Source organism: Myxine glutinosa, chromosome 13, assembly GCF_964187855.1.
Source record: "Myxine glutinosa chromosome 13, kmMyxGlut1.1, whole genome shotgun sequence".
NCBI classification, from domain to species: domain Eukaryota; kingdom Metazoa; phylum Chordata; class Myxini; order Myxiniformes; family Myxinidae; genus Myxine; species Myxine glutinosa.
In genome coordinates, this window is record NC_136273.1 from 78,102,275 (window position 1) to 78,124,179 (window position 21,905).

Genomic DNA, 21,905 nt, shown 5'->3' on the forward strand with positions numbered 1-21,905 from the left:
GAAAGACAGTGAGAGTGAGAGATTTGTTTGGATTGAAAGACAGTGAGAGTGAGAGATTTGTTTGGATTGAATTACAGTGAGAGTGGGAGATTTGTTTGGATTGAAAGACAGTGAGAGTGAGAGATTTGTTTGGATTGAATTACAGTGAGAGGGTGAGATTTGTTTGGATTGAATTACAGTGAGAGGGTGAGATTTGTTTGGATTGAATTACAGTGAGAGTGTGAGATTTGTTTGGATTGAATTACAGTGAGAGTGGGAGATTTGTTTGGATTGAAAGACAGTGAGAGTGAGAGATTTGTTTGGATTGAAAGACACTGAGAGTGTGAGATTTGTTTGGATTGAATTACAGTGAGAGGGTGAGATTTGTTTGGATTGAATTACAGTGAGAGTGGGAGATTTGTTTGGATTGAAAGACAGTGAGAGTGAGAGATTTGTTTGGATTGAAAGACAGTGAGAGTGAGAGATTTGTTTGGATTGAATTACAGTGAGAGTGGGAGATTTGTTTGGATTGAAAGACAGTGAGAGTGAGAGATTTGTTTGGATTGAATTACAGTGAGAGGGTGAGATTTGTTTGGATTGAATTACAGTGAGAGGGTGAGATTTGTTTGGATTGAATTACAGTGAGAGTGGGAGATTCGTTTGGATTGAATTACAGTGAAAGTGTGAGATTTGTTTGGATTGAATTACAGTGAGAGTGTGAGATTTGTTTGGATTGAATTACAGTGAGAGTGAGAGATTTGTTTGGATTGAATTACAGTGAGAGTGTGAGATTTGTTTGGATTGAATTACAGTGAAAGTGTGAGATTTGTTTGGATTGAATTACAGTGAGAGTGAGAGATTTGTTTGGATTGAATTACAGTGAGAGGGTGAGATTTGTTTGGATTGAATTACAGTGAGAGTGGGAGATTTGTTTGGATTGAATTACAGTGAAAGTGTGAGATTTGTTTGGATTGAATTACAGTGAGAGTGAGAGATTTGTTTGGATTGAATTACAGTGAGAGGGTGAGATTTGTTTGGATTGAATTACAGTGAGTGTGAGAGATTTGTTTGGATTGAATTACAATGAGAGTGTGAGATTTGTTTGGATTGAATTACAGTGAGTGTGAGAGATTTGTTTGGATTGAATTACAGTGAGAGATGCTGTAGAAGCCATTGCTCCCACGGAAACGCCATTATAGCCGGCGAAGCCGGTGTTGTGAATGAACGCGTATGTAATATGTTGAAAAGCTAGATTTTTCTGGGTCCCTTGAGAATTTCGAAGCTTTGACGCACCAATTCGCTCAATGGAGGCCGCCATTTTGCAGATGCGTTAGTATGCATAAACAATTGCGAAAAAGTTCAATAGGAGTTTGTTTCACCCGTCTTTTTTTGATTCACAATCCTATGCACCTCTAATTTGTAATTAAAATACTTTAAGACCAACCTCGTTCCCCGGGCCCACACGGGCCCTGGTTATCTTCAACAAAAATCGTTACCAAACACCGGAACCAATGAGATTCGAGCATTTGAAAAAATATTTCAAACAAGTACAAAAAGTTTTAATTAAAACAAAAGCCGCGTCGATGTTACACAATGCCTAGATGCAGCTGTGCCTATAACGTCGATGTTATAGGCACAGGACATTCCTATTGATTCGATTACTTGATGTTATTTTTGTGCAAAGTGAAACTATATCTCGGCAATTTCCCGTGTGTGGCGACGAATTTTTAATATATCTCGGCATTTTCCCGTCTGTTATTTCAGGTGGTGTATGACTGACCATGCTGCGATTAAAAAAAAATATATCTCGGCAATTTCCCGTATGTGGCGACACGTGAACGAAGCTATGCTCCTCTCTCCACATTATTGTGACGACGTATAAATTAAATATTTCATCGTGACGATTGTCATCAAATGGACGAATTTTTAATATATCTCGGCATTTTCCCGTCTGTTATTTCGGGTGGTGTATGACTGACCATGCCGCGATTTAAACAAAATATATATATCTCGGCATTTTCCCGTCTGTTATTTCGGGCGGTGTATGACTGACCATGCCGCGATTTAAAAAAAAAATATCTCGATGGACTTGAAGTTACAGGCCTTTGAGAATTCATTTCGTTCTATAAAGGGCAACTTTCATCGGATTTTCTTCCCGTTTTTTTTCAACCGAGTCTAAAACTATGTTAGCGACTGTGAAAGATGAAATGATATATCGAATTTGATTTGAAATAAAACTGTGTGAGAGAGGAAGACACCACGGGCCTACAAAACAGGCCTCAAAGATATGCGAGTTAATAAAATGGTGGATATTTGTTTATATGAGGCCTCTCCCAGAATGGGTGGAGCTATGGTTCCCAGAATGGGTGGAGCTTTGAGGTTTTGTCTTCTCTGCAAGAACAAGAACAAGAAGAACAAGAAGAAGAACAACAACAACAGCAGAGGGCACTCTATGAGCAGCGTCTGCGACGCGGCTAAAAAGCTTATTCCCGCGTTTCGGAGGATGAAAACGGCGTCAAATATTCTAAAATTGACGAAGAATTATTTTTTAGAAATCTCGCGGCCATAGGGGATAGTTTTTCACGGCCAGAAATATCCGAGGTTGAGACGGAATTCACCGAATTAATCAAGACGGAAATTTTATAAATTTTAATGTCATCCAGAATGCAAATGGTGTCATTTTGAACTAGGTACGGTACCTACCACATATCTACTGCCAACTACCTAACCTACTGATGCCATCGTGATGGGTAAAATCGTGGCAAGAGGCTTTGGCTTCGCCCATTGCGGCTTTGCAGTCGGTACTAGTAGCTATAAGCTATTTATACACGTTATCACTGCAGGAAAAACGCCTTGGGGGAAGCGGGGCATTATTAGCATTAACATTGTTTTGTAATAACATTAACAATATGCGATTATCATTAATTTTGTTATTAAAAGCGTCTTTGGAAAAACGCCACGATAAATCTTCTTCTTTGGACAAACGCCACGATAAAGCTAATTTAACATTTATATACACCTCAATATGCAACCCGTTTATGGCAATCGGCTGGGAAAACCCGCTCCGGGGAGAAAACCCCCTTGGGGAGGGGGAAAAATGAATGTGCTCCAACCTTCATTATGTAACCCATGGTCATCATGTCAAGTTTGGTTGAGATTGGATAAGTAAGGACGGAATGTATTGGCGTCAAAAATTCATCAGACAGACGGACAGCTACAAATGGCGTATTTTAGTATGATTGTGATGTGAACAGTTGGGTAAGTGATCCTCTTAGTACATGAACCATTGATATCGACACTGTCTTCTGTGGAAACCATGGGTAGATTCAAGAAGATAAAGGCTGGGGAGGTAGAGGTAGGTGGTGTAGGTACAACGGCCTTAAGTCGAGAAAGGCCGTGAACCCCAGCATTCGGGAGATGCAAGAATGAACAACAGTAAAAGTTTTTATCACTTTATGAAAAGGCACACGCAGGCTCTGGGATGCCTAACCACATCAAAGTGCCATGGCATGGCCGAACCTTTCAGGAGAGAAGTTTTAGCCATAACGGGACACATCAGCGACTGTACCCAGCCACCAATCTCAAATTGGGCCTTTTCATTGGGATTTTCAAAGCAAGCAAACAATAAGCCAATTTCACAGCCCAGCAAGCATAAGGTAAAAGCATGCCCGGGAAACATTCCTGATGTGACTGTTTCTGCCCCTTTCTGCCAAATTACCGGCAATCCGACATTAGGCCGACGTGCGCCCCAGACACCTGCTTTCTGGTGCCTCGGTGCAATCTATTTGGCCGAAAGAAAGGAAGATCTCTCATTTCTAACGACTAAGCTCATTTATACAATAAATCGCCATGGAACAACGCACACAAGCTTATTTCACGTTATTGATAACCCGGAATGTTTTTGTAACTCCTCCAGCATAAAATGTGTTTTCATCTCTGCTGGAACAATTTGCATGAAGATCAGCTACAATAATGCAATAATGTTTATGCATGATTCTTCCTGCTTCTCTTTGCTCATTAGCACTTTCATGAAATTTAATTGGTCCTATTGCACCCCCGAAGTTGTCTCATTATGAGATTCCTGGGAAACATCAGATGTGACGGTTTGTACAAGACATCTAAAGGCAGCCATTTTTGGTTCGCGAGTTATCAAATGACCACTATATTCGTCATGTGTGTGCATCTGTCTGTGTGTGTGTCTGTGTGTCTGTCTGTCCGCAGCATAACTACCCGATGATATCATCCGATCTTGATGAAACTTGGGTGAGAGGTTGATATCATGATCTAGTTGTGTCCTGCCGAGAGTGGGCGTATTGCGCCCATTGTGGGCGGAGCCACGCCCGAAAAAGATGTATTTTTAGGGGGTAATCGAGTCCAAGCTACATCTCCTCCGAGGGAGTTGGTGGAATCTGACGGGGGTTTCGGTATTTGGTTAGGCCAATGTCATGTGTCTAGCCCCACCGAGCTCGATGTTTCATTTTCGCCCCAAGGTCAAGGTCACAAGGTCACGAAATTTAGAAAAGTCAATTTTTGATGGTTTTATTACATTGTTCGCTTCCTGATAGGGTGAAATGTCGTACATGATCTTATATTATCACATACATCATGAAATACAAGTTTTCCAACAAATTTCAAGAATCTTTGACCTTTGACCTTTGAAGGTCACAAAGGTCAAATTTTCAAAGTTGTCGGAATCGAACCGAATTTTCGGTATTGTGTAGCGAACTAACCTCATAACTGATTATACATTATTTTCTATCTCATTTCAAGGTCAGTAACCTTCGTTTTGACATTTCAAGGTCACAAAGGTCAAATTTGTCGGAATTTAACCGAATTTTCGGTATTGTGTGGCTAACTAGTCTCATAACAGAGAATACATTCCTATTTATATATTTTCAATATCGGTTTTGACCTTTGTCATTGAATACCGCTCGCTCGTGAACCATCGTCGTCTCCTGACTTGTGCACTGACCCACGAGTTATTTAGTTGGGAAAATAGAAATACATGAGGATTATCGGATTGTGGTCTTAACGGCAGAAAACATTGTGAGCTCAAACACTCTTCAAAGTTAATTACATTAAGTTCTCCAAAGAATGAAGTTCACTTCGGATTAACTTTTGATTTTTTCTTGACTTTGAAGTCCGAAATCTCTTTTATTTGTTCTTAAATTTGAAGTCCGAAATCTCTTTTGATTTTTTCTTAACTTTGAAGTTCGAAATAGAAGAAGAACCACCTTTGGAGGTCATTTTTCCCCACAGAGCAGGGGTTGGCCTTTTTCAGGCACCGTGTTCCCCTTTTTGAAGCAATGTTTTACGGCCGGATGTCCTTCCTGCCGCCAACACTGTTCGTCGCTTCTTGCGACACACAGGGTATTACCAGTGAACTGGTTCGCGATTTGCCGAACTCAGAAGGATGACAGGCTGAGTCAACGCCCCTGGTGTTAATTCAGCGATCGACCGCGATTCGAACCCAGGGTCCTAGGATCCCAACCCTGCACCCTCACCGCTAAGCCATCACTTTAAAGTTCGAAATTTCTTGAAATGTTCCCTCTCCTCCCAGTCTATATCTTGCTTCCTCTTGTAATACAGAATCTTTCTTTTCAACTCAATCTATTATTCGTTCTTCTTTCTGCAAGTAGTTTAGCTCTGTCCATATATTGAAGACGTCGGCTAATCAAAAGCAGACAAAATATTGTTGTGCTCTTCTAAATTGGAATGAAACAATAGTTTGCATCCTTTGAGACACACTTGTATGGAAGTAGCAAGTGGTTACATTGGGTTGGTGAAAAAAATTAAGTTTCTGATCTTCTGATTCCAAAGGTCTCTTTGTGGAGAGCATGTGATGGGCTCTTGCGGTCGAGGGAGAGTATGGGCTTGGAAGAGAGGTAATGTGTGCTGCCATACTTTAAACTCAGTGTTTCAGAAGATAACTGCTGTACCGGTACGTCAAACTATGTGTGCTTTTGGATATACACATTACAGATGGAACAATAATTACTGAAATGTTTGGAGAACTATCATCAGCACAGATTATTGCAGCATGGGTCTAGCTTACTGTAGCCTGGATTTACTTTGTTGTAGCCTGAGCCTAGATTGCTGGAGCCTGGGCCTAGATTGCTGTCGTCAGGACCAAGATTACTGCAGCCTGGATTTAGGTTTCTGCAGCCAGGGCCTAGATTGCTTTAGCCTGAGCCTAGATTGCTGGAGCCTGGGCCTAGATTGCTGTAGCCTGGGCCTAGACTGCTGTAGTCAGGACCAAGATTACTGCAGCCTGGATTTAGGTTTCTGCAGCCAGGGCCTAGATTGCTTTAGCCTGAGCCTAGATTGCTGTAGCCTGGGCCTAGATTGTTGTAGCCTGGGCCTATATTGCTGGAGCCTGGGCCTAGATTGCTGTAGCCTGGGCCTGGATTGCTGTGGTCAGGGCCAAGATTACTGCAGGCTGCATTTAGGTTTCTGCAGACAGGGCCTAGATTGCTTTAGCCTGAGCCTAGATTGCTGTAGCCTGGGCCTAGATTGCTGTAGCCTGGGCTTAGATTGCTGTAGCCTGGGCCTAGATTGCTGTAGCCTGGGCCATGATTGCTGTAGCCTGAGCCTAGATTGCTGTGCAGTCTGGGCCAATATTGCTGTAGCCTGAGCCTACATTGCTGTACAGTCTGGGCCAATATTGCTATGGCCTGAGCCTTGATTGCTGTATCCTGGGCTTAAATTGCTGTAGTCTGGGCCTAGATTGCTGTAGCCTGGTCCTACATTGCTGTACAGTGTGGGCCAATATTACTGTAGCCTTAGCCGAGGTTGCTGTAGCCTGGGCTTAAATTGCTCTAGGCCTACAGTCTGGGACAATATTACTGTAGCCTGAGCCTAGATTGCTGTAGCCTGGGCTTAAATTGCTGTAGCCTGGACCTAGATTGCTTTAGTCAGGGCCAAGTTTACTGCAGCCTGGATTTAGGTTTCAGCAGCCTGGATTTAGGTTTCAGCAGCCTTGGCCTAGATTGCTGTAGCCTGGGCGAAGATTGCTATGGCCTGAGCCTAGACGGATGTAGCCTGGGCCTAGACTGCTGTGGCCTGGGCTTAGATTGCTGTAGCCTGGGCCTAGATTGCTGTATCCTGGGCCATGATTGCTGTAGCCTGAGCCTAGATTGCTGTACAGTGTGGGCTAATATTGCTGTACAGTGTGGGCCAATATTGCTGTAGCCTGGGCTTAGATTGCTGTGGCCTGAGCCTAGATTGCTGTAGCCTGGGCCATGATTGCTGTAGCCTGAGCCTAGATTGCTGTAGCCTGGGCCTAGATTGCTGAAGCCTGGGCCTAGATTGCTGTAGCCTGGGCCTAGATTGCTGTAGCCTGGGCCTAGATTGCTGTAGCCTGGGCCTATATTGCTGTAGCCTGGGCCTAGATTGCTGTAGCCTGGGCCTAGATTGCTGTAGCCTAGGCCTAGATTGCTGTAGCCTGGGCCTAGATTGCTGTAGCCTGGGCCTAGATTGCTGTAGCCTGAGCCTAGATTGCTGTCCAGTCTGGGCCAATATTGCTGTAGCCTGGGCCTAGATTGCTGTCGCCTGGGCCTAGATTGCTGTAGCCTGAGCCTAGATTGCTGTCGCCTGGGCCAATATTGATGTAGCCTGGGCCCAGATTGCTGTAGCCTGGGCCCAGATTGCTGTAGCCTGGGCCTACATTGCTGTACAGTCTGGGCCAATATTGCTATGGCCTGAGCCTAGATTGCTGTATCTTGGGCTTAAATTGCTATAGCCTGGGCCTGCATTGCTTTAGTCAGGGCCAAGTTTACTGCAGCCTGGATTTCGGTTTCAGCAGCCTGGATTTAGGTTTCAGCAGCCTTGGCCCAAATTGCTGTAGCCTGGGTGAAGATTGCTATGGCCTGGGCCTGGACTGCTGCACTGTCTGGGCCAATATTGCTGTTGCCTGGGCTTAGATTGCTGTAGCCTGAGCCTAGATTGCTGTAGCCTGGGCCATGATTGCTGTAGCCTGAGCCTAGATTGCTGTACAGTCTGGGCTAATATTGCTGTACAGTGTGGGCCAATATTGCTGTAGCCTGGGCTTAGATTGCTGTAGCCTGGGCCTAGATTGCTGTATCCTGGGCCTAGATTGCTGTATCCTGGGCCATGATTGCTGTCGCCTGAGCCTAGATTTCTGTGGCCTGGGGCATGATTGCTGTAGCCTGAGCCTAGATTGCTGTACAGTCTGGGCTAATATTGCTGTACAGTGTGGGCTTAGATTGCTGTAGCCTGGGCCTAGATTGCTGTATCTTGGGCCTAGATTGCTGTATCCTGGGCCTAGATTGCTGTAGCCTGGGCCTAGATTGCTGTAGCCTGGGCCTAGATTGCTGTAGCCTGGGCCATGATTGCTGTAGCCTGAGCCTCGATTGCTGTACAGTCTGGGCTAATATTGCTGTACAGTGTGGGCCAATATTGCTGTAGCCTGGGCTTAGATTGCTGTATCCTGGGCCATGATTGCTGTAGCCTGGGCCTACATTGCTGTATCCTGGGCCATGATTGCTGTAGCCTGAGCCTAGATTGCTGTAGCCTGGGCCATGATTGCTGTAGCCTGAGCCTAGATTGCTGTAGCCTGGGCCATGATTGCTGTAGCCTGAGCCAAGATTGCTGTACAGTCTGGGCTAATATTGCTGTACGGTGTGGGCCAATATTGCTGTAGCCTGGGCTTAGATTGCTGTCGCCTGAGCCTAGATTGCTGTAGCCTGGGCCATGATTGCTGTAGCTTGAGCCGAGATTGCTGTACAGTCTGGGCTAATATTGCTGTACAGTGTGGGCCTATATTTCTGTAGCCTGGGCTTAGATTGCTGTGGCCTGGGCTTAGATTGCTGTAGCCTGGGCCTAGATAGCTGTATCCTGGGCCTAGATTGCTGTAGCCTGGGCCATGATTGCTGTAGCTTGGGCCATGATTGCTGTAGCTTGAGCCTAGATTGCTGTACAGTCTGGGATAATATTGCTGTACAGTGTGGGCCAATATTGCTGTAGCCTGGGCTTAGATTGCTGTAGCCTGGGCCATGATTGCTGTAGTCTGGGCCTAGATTGCTGTAGCCTGGGCCATGATTGCTGTAGCTTGAGCCTAGATTGCTGTACAGTCTGGGCTAATATTGCTGTACAGTGTGGGCCAATATTGCTGTAGTCTGGGCCTAGATTGCTGTAGCCTGGGCCATGATTGCTGTAGCTTGAGCCTAGATTGCTGTACAATCTGGGATAATATTGCTGTACAGTGTGGGGCAATATTGCTGTATCCTGGGCCAATATTGCTGTAGCCTGGGCTTAGATTGCTGTAGCCTGGGCCTAGATTGCTTTAGTCAGGGCCAAGGTTACTGCAGCCTGGATTTGGGTTTCAGCAGCCTTGGCCTAGATTGCTTTAGCCTTGGCCTAGATTGCTGATTATTCTTTTGTTTAATATTAGAATATTTTAATTTTTTTGGTTTATTTATTCAGAAGACTGTTTACACCATTTATATTTACCATATGGTTTTTTTACCTCTCACATTGCTCTCAGGGGAATTACGAAGTTTCTAATATGTCGAAGACCCAAATCATCCAAGTTTCTCGAGGTACCAAGTTTTGAATACTGTAGTCATCGTAATTCCTGGAGTTGCCTGATTCTCTGGGAAATTACCATGTTGCTCATGGAATTTTGGTAATAACCCAATTGACTCATCAATAACCTTTCTGGAGGGTCTAACCCACCTTCCATGCCTGTACTGGCCTTTAGGACACTGCACTCCATTAGCGGATATCACCAATGTTCTGAGGGCAACAGGGAAGTACATATAGCTACCTATTGAAAGGAAGTGCTATCCCAAATCCTCCAAACTGAATAGTATCTTAGGGACTAACTTGGACGAAACAACAATGTGAAGAAATACTATCTTGCTTTCTTGGTGCTTCATGTTGCTCATTCAAGGTGTTTCATGAGCCTTCGTCCTAATCAAGCTGACAGTAAATGGATTCGTTGAAATTGACACGATCTACACTTTGTTTTAGCAAGCATTGTCTCTCCAAGCCTTTCCATTCATTTGTTTCACTTCCCTTTCATAATCCCAAATGATTATAGTCCCATTTTTGTATGCAGAGTCAAGGCTGGTGGAAGAGCTAGAACATAAAATGTATCAGGATGCAATCAAGCAAAAAAGAGCAGTAGTAGGAGAAAGATGGAAATGCCAACAACAGGGCCAAGGGAGAAAATTAACTGATGGGCAACAAGGGATGCATGGGTAAGGTTGAGGGTTAGAGGAGGATGCAGGGGTAGATAAGATGGATGCAGAAGCAAAATTTGGAGGTGGGAGGATGGTTTAACAGGTGTAGAAAAGGTCATGGGTTGGGATGGGGGATGTTCTTGAAGATGTTCTTGAGATGTTCTTGAAGACATGGAAGAAACAAGTACAAAAAGTTTTAATTAAAACAAAAGCCGCGTCGATGTTACACAATGCCTAGATGCAGCTGTGCCTATAACGTCGATGTTATAGGCACAGGACATTCCTATTGATTCGATTACTTGATGTTATTTTTGTGCAAAATGAAAATATATCTCGGCAATTTCCCGTGTGTGGCGACGAATTTTTAATATATCTCGGCATTTTCCCGTCTGTTATTTCAGGCGGTGTATGACTGACCATGCCGCGATTTAAAAAATATATATCTCGGCAATTTCCCGTGTGTGGCGACACGTGAACGAAGCTATGCTCCTCTCTCCACATTATTGTGACGACGTATAAATTAAATATTTCATCGTGACGATTGTCATCAAATGGACGAATTTTTAATATATCTCGGCATTTTCCCGTCTGTTATTTCGGGCGGTGTATGACTGACCATGCCGCGATTTAAACAAAATATATATATATCTCGGCATTTTCCCGTCTGTTATTTCGGGCGGTGTATGACTGAGCATGCCGCGATTTAAACAAAATATATATCTCGGCATTTTCCCGTCTGTTATTTCGGGCGGTGTATGACTGACCATGCCGCGATTTAAACAAAATATATATATCTCGGCATTTTCCCATCTGTTATTTCGGGCGGTGTATGACTGACCATGCCGCGATTTAAAAAAAAAAAAATCTCAATGGACTTGAAGTTACAGGCCTTTGAGAATTCATTTCGTTCTATGAAGGGCAACTTTCATCGGATTTTCTTCCCGTTTTTTTTCAACCGAGTCTAAAACTATGTTAGCGACTGTGAAAAATGAAATGATATATCGAATTTGATTTGAAATAAAACTGTGTGAGAGAGGAAGACACCACGGGCCTACAAAACAGGCCTCAAAGCTATGCGAGTTAATAAAATGGTGGATATTTGTTTATATGAAGCCTCTCCCAAAATGGGTGGAGCTATGGTTCCCAGAATGGGTGGAGTTTTGAGGTTTTGTCTTCTCTGCAAGAACAAGAAGAAGAAGAAGAAGAAGAACAACAACAGCAGAGGGCACTCTAGGACCAGCGTCTGCGACGCGGCTAAAAATGAGATTGCAGAGAATGTGGAAGTTGATTCCACAGGCAGGAAAAAGAGGAACGGATAAGTGGAAGTGAGCAGTGATTCTTGATTTTGGAAGTTCCACTAGAAGGGGGTTTATAGTGGACTTCCTGTGTCCTGTAGAAACGTGGGGGGTGAGAGGGGGGCAAAGCACGGAGAGGGCAGAGTGTGCAAGACCAGAACGGAGGCAGAAGAAGACAGAGAGACCACCGTTTAAATGTTTCATTCCTCCGATGGAGCACTTTTGTTTGGAAAGGTTGCCTGCAGCTTCAATCATTCACAATCCGACATTCAAATCTCTACAACATCCCTAAGCTACATTAATTTGCTGAACCATAATAAATCACTCAATTAACTCGAGCTATAAACACAATTAACTGTTGAATTCACCTATTGCAAATCAGTTTTAATTTTGTTCAAGCAATGAATCTCCTTGGGTGTTCGGAGAGCGGGAGAGAGAGGACGGTTGGGGGGGGGGGGGGGGGTGGGGGGGGGGATCTTTTTAATGATGTCCTTCTAACTTATTTAGAAATATCAGATTTTAAAAACAGCAATTTTTCATTTTTATAGCTACAAGTGAAGAATTAACGAATTAGAACGAAGCAAACTATAAAGCGATTTCCTTTGTAAATAAACCTCGCTCATCAAAACATGGGGTTTAAAAAGTGAGCGCAACGAGTCAAACGTTGTCTCAATCATTGGTGAAACGTTCTGGCAACTAAAAACCTTGATGATGGTTTACAGTCAGGTAAGGGTTCAAACCCAGACTAGACGGTTCAAAAGTGAGTGCGCTACCCAGACACCCCAACCTTGCCAAATTCCCTACTTGGGATTCCATTTACAATAAATTGACAACACCTACGGTATCGGCGAAAGTCCTTTTACAACACGTTGTGATGCATCTGTCCTTTGTTACTATAATAACTTTTTTTTTACTAGTAAATAATAAAAGTTACTAAAATCTCAGCATTTTTTCCCTCTGAACAAAACGAACCCAGGCAAATGCCTTTTTTTTTTAAAATACAAGATCGAGGCTCATGAAAGAGCTAACATTAATCACAACATATGAGAGTGTAGGAGCGTACAGAATCCTTATATATATATATATATATATATATATATATATATATATATATATATATATATATAGATATATATATATATATATATATAGGAGCATATGCTTCACATTGCAACACGTCGCTGCGTCCTTGGACGACTCCTCAGCACCATACCGACAGACACCACTGTGTGTGCTACGGAATGAGGTGTTTTTACCGCAAATCCTGCCACCAACCTCCTTGCGGAAGGACCCAGTACCTTGGTACTCATTTCGCCGATCTCGGAAGGATGACAGGCTGAGTCAACCCCACCTGGTGTTAATGCAACAGCTGAACGGGATTCGAACTCACGACATTGGGATCCCAAGCCCACCGCCCTAACCATTAGATCAACACCAGGTATAAAGGGCAATTTTTTTTTTTTTTTTTTTTTTTTTTTTTTTTTTGTATACAAGATCGAGGCTCGTGAAAGAGCGAACATTTATCACACAGAAAGACAAACAGACACATAAAACAAATAACATCGGGAGCGGTAGACAAGATGGGGAGAGAGGGGGAAGGACACAAACACAACATTTGAGAGCAGGGACCGAGAGACATGGAGACATCGAGAGATCTGTGGGAGGGAGAGGGCTTTGGGGGGGGAGGCATGTGAAGGGGGGGGAGGCATGTGAAGGGGGGGAGGCATGTGAAGGGGGGGAGGCATGTGAAGGGGGGGGGGGGGTGGGAGAGGTATAAACATATGGACACTGCCAGGATTTCCAGGAAATAAGTTGGAATTTCAAACAAGGTGGATCTGGGGTGAATTAGTGGGGGTAGAAAAGATCAAGGTTATGGATGGGGGAAGATAAGAGATGGTGGTGAACAGCTGTTTTAAAGACCTGGAGGGAGGAGAGGGATTGAAGGGAGTGTGGGAGTTTGTTCCACAGGCGGGAGAAAAGAGGAATGAAAGAGTGAAGGTGAGCAGAGAGCCGAGATTTCGGCAGTTTAACCATCAGAGGGTTGCTGGCAGATCTTGTGCGACCTGTAGGAATATTTGGGGGACAGAGCACAGAGAGAGCTGGGGGAGCAAGGCCGGAGAGGAGTCGGTAGAAGACAGAAAGACCACCTACCTGCCTGCGGTGAGTGAGTGAAAGGCCCTCAGAGATAGCTTCATCGCGGGAGATTCCAATGATTTTGAAAGCTTTGGATTCAACAGCGTGAAGCCGAGCCAGGTGTGAGGCAGGAGCACCAGCCCATAGGGGAGAACAGTATTCCATTGAGCTGCGGATGAAAGCCTTGTATGTGGTGAGGAGCTCAGGTGTGCCGAGGAAGGACTTCGCACGACGGAGGATGCCCAGTCGGCGACTGGCTTTGGAGGCCAGCTTGGAAATGTGGTTTTCCCAAGAAAGATCATGGCAGATAGTGAGACCCAAAAGCTTGAGTGACAGAACTTCTTGGAGAGGATTGTTGAGAAAGTAGATGGGAGGGTTGTCCAGTCGATCTTTTCGGAGAGACATAGTAAGAGAGTGAGATTTGGCAGGATTGAAAGACATGTTCCACTTGTTTGACCAGTCTGTGATTTTGTCCAGGTCTTCAGAGAGTGAGGAGGCTGCAGACTGCCGATCTGAGGGAAGAGGAATGGAGCGGCAGAGAGTGGAGTCATCAGCAAAGAGATAGAGAGGATTTTCCAGAGAGTCAGAGAGATCATTGATAAAGACCAGAAAAAGCACAGGGCCCAGCACACTTCCTTGGGGAACTCCAGCCTGAACAGGAAGGGGAGATGAGAGAAATCCATTCAGGGCCACACGTTGACTACGACCAGAGAGGAAGTCTGCAAGCCATGCATGGAGATTTCCATGGATACCATAGGAGGAGAGTTTGGTGAGGGTTCTGAAGGTTAAACAACACCCTAAAGGGTTCTAAAGGGTAATTCTCAACTGTAATTCTCATGGGTTCTAAATAGTAATTCAAAAGGGTTATAAAGGGTAATTCTAAAGGGTAATTCTAAATGGTAACTCGAAAGGGTTATAAAGGGTAATTCTAAAGGGTAATTCTAAAGGGTAATTATAAGGAGTTCTAAAGGGTAATTCTAAGGAGTTCTACAGGGTAATTCTAAAGGGCTATAAAAGGGTAATTATAAGGAGTTCTAAAGGGTCATTGTAAGGAGTTCTAAAGGGTAATTCTAAAGGGCTTTAAAGGGTAATTATAAGGAGTTCTAAAGGGTAATTATAAGGAGTTCTAAAGGGTAATTCTAAAGGGCTTTAAAGGGTAATTATAAGGAGTTCTAAATGGTAATTCTAAAGGGCTTTAAAGGGTAATTATAAGGAGTTCTAAAGGGTAATTCTAAAGGGCTTTAAAGGGTAATTATAAGGAGTTCTAAAGGGCTCTAAATGGTAATTCTAAGGAGTTCTAAGGGGTGATTCTAATGGATGATTGTCATGGGTTTCGTTTGTTTCTAGGCTTTACCTATGTCATATTAGAAATGCCAAACTGATCCGTTTCCTTCGACACAGGTGCGATTTTGATTTTTATTTTAAACTAACTGATGCTTTAAGAAAACAGGTGAGCTATTGCTTTTTTCTCCTCTCTCTATCTGTTCTTGCAAGACAGAATCGACACTTCGGCAACACCTTTCGCAGCAAATGGTGGTACCATTAACGATGACGTCAGCCGGGTTCCTAGTCCCACTCGGCCGAGGCATCAAATATCCTCCTGACAGGTGAACCTCTAAGTGCTCAGGTAGCCAGATCAGCAGGCACCGTGGTTTCTAAATTGTGCACTCAGCAGGATTGCTGTCAGGTTTGTATCTCGAATCCTTTTAAATATGTATTAAATGGATGGGAATGGCCGGATTTTTGAAAGGTTGGATGCTATGCTCTCTGCGGCTCCTTTCACCTTCCTTTATTTGGGAGACATTGCATTGAATGCTGGATATTCGGGCTGCTAAGCCTTGCTGTGGGTTCCCACTGCGTATTAAGCAGAAGTTTACAAATTGCATTTTCTGAGTATCACTCTGAGTGTTTCTTCCCTTGGAGAGTCTTCAAATGTATTATTTAAGATACAAAATAAGCATGTGGCTTTCCATAACTCGCTTGCTTTTCCTGTGCCATGCACATCTCTCGTTTATGGTTGTGCTACGTCCTCATGTGCATCTTGAAGAATGTTACTCCTTCGGAGAGCTGAAAGGCCTGTTAGATGTTCCATCTGCCGCCTTACCAGTGCTTCTGATCCGAGTCTCGTTACAATTAACAAATGCGTTTTGTGGATTTGTCGTTGGATCGAAAATTCGTTTAACAAACCAAACCACGCCCACCCAATCCCATGACCACGCCCCCAAAATAATATATATATATATAAGACGCCTTGTGCAAATGCATGTGCAAATGCATGTTCATCCACGTGCATGTGCAAATGAAATTGGCATGGCATTTCCCAAAAGTATAAATGATGGTTAACAAATGCAAACAACACCCAACCACTCATACACCTCTTCAGAATAACACCATGCCACATTTGCTCGTCACTTGTCTACACATTACAGAATGAAGAACAAATCTTGCTGGTGAAGGCAAGTGTCGATCTGCATCGTCGGACAGGTAGAAAAATGGATGAAATAAACAGGACGTTAATTAGTGTATTCTAATCGCCGTGGGAAGCGAGGAGAAGCTGACGTTTTGGGCCTTAACCCTTCATCAGTGCAAAAGAGGGCTTTTGTTGCTTTGACGAAGGGTTAACCCTCCAAACGTCAGCTTCTCCTTCCTCCGCATGGCGGTTAGCATACCTCGAGGAACATACTGTTGATTTCATCCAATTTACATTATACAACTTCACAGCTAAGCAACGACTCGCACATTCACGTGCCAAGTATGTCTGGCCTGCTTTTTCACAAATTGCAAGAGCAGTTAATTGCCAGCACGCCTGACATATAGGCTTTCTGCACACCTCATAAGGAGCCGTGATAGGAGGGACCTAGAGGGCGTGACAATATGGCAGGTATATACAGTCGTCGCCAAAAATATTGGCACCCTTGCACTTTTTTCAAATAACTCACAACTTACTCTAAAAATAAGTTGACAAAATTTCATTGTTAATATTACAGAACCTTTGTTTTTGATTCAGAACTTAATATATCCTTTTAAATCAGAAAATAAAACGAAATGGCATTGATAAAATTATTGACACCCCAGACTTAATATTTGGTAGCACAGACTTTGGACAAAATAACTGCAGTGAAGCGCTTCCTATAGCCATAAATGAGCTTCCTACACCTCTCTACTGGCAGTTTGACCCACTCTTATTGTGCAAACTGCTCCAGTTCTCAGATTTGAAGGGTGCCTTCTCCCAACTGCTGTTTTCAGATCTCCCCGCAGGTGTTCAATGGGATATAGATCTGGACTCATTGCTGGCCACTTTAGAACAGTCCAGCGTTTTGTCTTGAACCATTCCTGGGTGCTTTTTGAAATGTGTTTAGGGTCAATGTTCTGCTGCAAGACCCATGACCTTCGACGGAGAACCAGCTTTCTGACACTGGGTTGAACATTGCACTCCAAAATTCCTTGGTAATCTCCTGATTTAACGATGCCATTGTTACGTGGTCCCCTCGGTGAATACCTGGTCTCAGTGACCCCCGGACCGTGAGAGGAACTTCGCCAGAAAGCTGTATTATATATGCGCTTTCGCCACGCAAGCCATATGAATTTCACCCAAGAGACAACTGACGTTCAAGGATATATTTCAATGGTAATGATACCAAACAATTTCAATGACACAACCATCAACAATATTTCAAGGACACAACCACGGAGATTTTCCCCGAGCAATCAACAATACATAATCATCACCAATTCCCAATTCACAATCAATTCCCTAAGATTAAGATGGCCATCTTATACATGTGTGTCCCGGTGAGTACTCACACCCCCTTTCGGTCTCTGCTCCTCACAATGTCTCTGGGCCCCTCCGGACCAAGATACTGCTACTCGGCGTCTCCGCACTCGGGCGGTTGAACGAACCCCGGGCGGACGTGCTCCAAACGTGCCGTCTCGTACCGGGGACAGCTGTTGCAGCGCACCTCCTTGCCAAGCAACGGGGCAAAACCCAGCGCGGCTTCCAACGTGCGCGAGGCCCCGAAGTGCGACCCGTACGCGTCCTTGTAGACGGGGCGAAACCCAAACGCGGTTTTTCACCGCGTGCGAGGTTCGACGTGCGACCCGTACGCGGCCTTGTAGACGGGGCAGAACCCGGCGCGGTTTGCAACGCGCGCGCGGCCCAACGTGCGACCGCTTGGTTCCGTGCACGAACTCACGGGGACTTCACGTGTCAACAGGTAGTTACGCGTCCAGGTAACTCCTCTCTCACCAAACGGGTTTCGGAACGCCGCTGTTTTCCGCGCAGAGCAAGGTCGATTCCACCTTCTGTCGTCGCGGGGCGAGGAAGAAGATTCACCGTCCTTTTCTCTCCTCGTGTCTTTTCTTCTTCCGTTTCCGGCCACTTCCGTTTCCGGCCACTGGTTCCGAAGGGCTCCTGACCCTCCAACCACAACAACTACACCACAACTTAATATACTACACACGGATAAGCAAAGACCTGAATGGTAATTCACATACATTCACATAAATATGTAACACTCCCCCCCTTCAAGAAAGAAAGTCTGAACCCAGCGAAAACTTTCTTTGCCGGCCAATTTGGAGAAACAAACCAGATAACTCAACCCCCCCCACATTATCAGTTCCCCCCGGGCCCAGTTATCACTTAAAAATAAAGCAACCAAATTGTCACCACAACCCCTCCAGATTACTCCCTCTGGACTAAGTACCAACAACGACATTGTCCCTGCCAAATCAAACTCCATCTCATGACCCTCTGACTTTGACCGTCCGTATCTTGGGAATGAAGGTTAAGGGTTGATCAAAGATCCAAAGTTAAGCAACTCGATAGCACTTTTTCCGGGAGGCCAAGCCGAGTATTCACTACATGGATGCCTTTAGGAACGCGGAGTTCACGGTTAGTCCGTGCAGGAAAGTTCTCTACATGGGCGCCTTGAGGAACGTGGAGTTCACGGTTAGTCCGTGCATGAAAGTTCACTACCTGGACGCCTTTAGGAACGGCGTTCACGGTTAATTCGTGTAGGAATCTTGGCTCGGCGGCTCCGCCGCCTTCAGTGCTTCCACTTCTCAGAACTTCCCTAATAATTAGGGTGGGACCACTGGTCCCTGTAGTCCCATGAATAGCGGTCTCCTTCTCGGCCACCACCAAAACTACCGCCCAGTTGTCTTCTCCTGTAGACCTCTCGACGCCTACGAAATGCCTTCCCTACTGTTATGGTCCGACCCTCCAAATCCTTGCCATTCCAATCCTTCTCTGCCTCTCTGGCGTCTTTTGTGCTGGCAAACGTGACAAAGCCGAACCCTCTTGACTGTTGCGTTTCCCAGTCTCTTACCAACCGCACTTCCACCAGCGGCCCATATCTGTTGAAGACAGAGGTCAGAACCTCTTCCTCTGTTTTGAAGTTCAGTCCCCCTACAAATAGCTTGGCACTTTTGTCGCCATCCCGAGCTGGTGTGGCGTTATTTTCCCTGCTGGGCTCTTTACCAACCCTCAGGTTACCATAAACTTGACCCCCGGCCAAATCATTCCCGATAACCACAGATACACCCTCTACAGGAAGCGTGGCTTGTAAACCGACGGTGACCGGTCCTGACACCAAATCGGACTCCAAATGGATGACATGAAGGGGAGCACTAACACCGCCCCCGATCCCCTGTAAACGAACACTATCCCCCGTTGCCGTCTCCTCGGACCATGGCAAAATGCCTTCAAGCATTAAAGATTGATGTGCCCCTGTGTCCCTCAATATCCTAACCGGTTTCCGGTTAGTCGAGGCTCCATCCCGTGACACAAACCCCTCTGAAATAAATGGTTGGTAACCCTTTTGATGGCGATTTCTCACAATGGCCATTGCGTTTGGAGTCGTAGTAGTCGGACTCCGCTCTGGGTCTTCGCTTTTCCTGCGGTAACAACTGGACATCAAGTGTCCAGGTTTCTTGCAAAAAGCGCAAGTAGGCCCGGAGGAAAAACTCGTGGTCTGCCTCGGGCCCCCCGAACTATAAGTTTGTCTTGGGCCCTCATCCCTCCGATTTCGAACCGGTGGGGTATCATAGTTGTCCCCATAATCCTCTCGAGGCCGCCGCCATGTATGGTCGTTCTCCGCACCTGCTGTTCCCCACCTCCCCTGCGGAGATCGAGGCGAGGAGTTAGGTTCGTGGACCCCTATTCGGTGGGTTAAGGCATAATCATCTGCCATGGTGGCTGCGTCCCACAACTTTGGTACCTTCTTTTCCTGCAGGTACACTTTGATGTCCTCGTGGACACACTGCTGGAATTCCTCCACCAGGATCAAGTCCCGCAATTTCTCGAAGTCTTTCCCGACTCCTTTTGACTCACACCACCGATCAAACATGTTTTCTTTCACTCTGGCAAACTCCACATGGGTCTCACTCTCCCTCTTCCTGGCATTCCTGAATTTTTGCCTGTAGGCTTCCGGAACCAACTCATAGGCTTTGAGGATGTGCTTCTTCAGTACCTCATAATCTGCACATTGGTCCATTGGTAGCGCCGAATAAATTTCCTGAGCTTTCCCCACCAGCACACTTTGCACGAGTATGGTCCATGCCTCCTCCGGCCAGTTTAATTGTCGAGCCACTTTCTCAAAGTGTGGAAAAAATTTTGCGACTTCTTTTTCACTGAACGGTGGAACCAGCCTCACATGTCTGCCCACATCCCAGGTTTTCTGGTTAGGTGTCGACCCCGTCAGCAAGGGTGGTGCCTCTCCCCGTTCTCTCATTAACTCCAGCTCCTTGAATTTGATTTCTTGCTGAAGCTCCATGTCACGTTCCTTTAATTCCCTTTCCGCTTTTCTCTCCTCTGCTTCTGCTTTCCTTTCCTCTGTTTTCATCCTTTCCTGGAGTTCTCGTTCCACTCTCCTTTCCTCTGCTTGTTTCTCTTCTCTCCTCTCTTCTGCTTTCCTTTCTTCTTCTGCTCTTTCCTTTTCTGCTTTCCTTTCTTCTTCTGCTCTTTCCTTTTCTGCTTTCCTTTCTTCTTCTGCTCTTTCCTTTTCTGCTTTCCTTTCTTCTTCTGCTCTTTCCTTTTCTGCTTTCCTTTCTTCTTCTTTTAACCTTTCCTGGAGTTCTCTTTCCACTCTCCTTTCCTCTGCTTGCTTCTCTTCTCTCCTCTCTTCTGCTTTCCTTTCTTCTTCTGCTCTTTCCTTTTCTGCTTTCCTTTCTTCTTCTTTAATCCGTTCCTGGCTCCGTAACTGCAACTCCAGTTTCCGGAGCTCCACGTCTTCTGGTTCTTCGGGTAGCCACTCCCAGGCTAACTCGTCCCATTTTCCTAATCCCACCATAGATTGTATCACCGTGGCCTGCAACTCTGCCTTCCTCAAATTAGTTCGGACCTCCAAGTTAAAATGTTTGGCCAATTTCAAGAGGTCCGACTTTAGCAACGCTCGGAACTGTGCCTCACTCGGTGTTACCCCAAAGTTCTGTGCCACAAACGCCATGGTGCCTATCGTTAACACCTGTTAACCTTCACCCAAGATTTTACCCCAATTTCTCAAAAAAAAAAAATTACCAATTAATAATTAATTAATAAATTTTAATTAATAAAAATTATTATTTTATTATTTTATACAATTTTAAATCCCGGACGTAGACCCAATTGCGAAACCGCAAATCGTAATTTGGACGAGCCCCCAATTCTGTTACGTGGTCCCCTCGGTGAATACCTGGTCTCAGTGACCCCCGGACCGTGAGAGGAACTTCGCCAGAAAGCTGTATTATATATGCGCTTTCGCCACGCAAGCCATATGAATTTCACCCAAGAGACAACTGACGTTCAAGGATATATTTCAATGGTAATGATACCAAACAATTTCAATGACACAACCATCAACAATATTTCAAGGACACAACCACGGAGATTTTCCCCGAGCAATCAACAATACATAATCATCACCAATTCCCAATTCACAATCAATTCCCTAAGATTAAGATGGCCATCTTATACATGTGTGTCCCGGTGAGTACTCACACCCCCTTTCGGTCTCTGCTCCTCACAATGTCTCTGGGCCCCTCCGGACCAAGATACTGCTACTCGGCGTCTCCGCACTCGGGCGGTTGAACGAACCCCGGGCGGACGTGCTCCAAACGTGCCGTCTCGTACCGGGGACAGCTGTTGCAGCGCACCTCCTTGCCAAGCAACGGGGCAAAACTCAGCGCGGCTTCCAACGTGCGCGAGGCCCCGAAGTGCGACCCGTACGCGTCCTTGTAGACGGGGCGAAACCCAAACGCGGTTTTTCACCGCGTGCGAGGTTCGACGTGCGACCCGTACGCGGCCTTGTAGACGGGG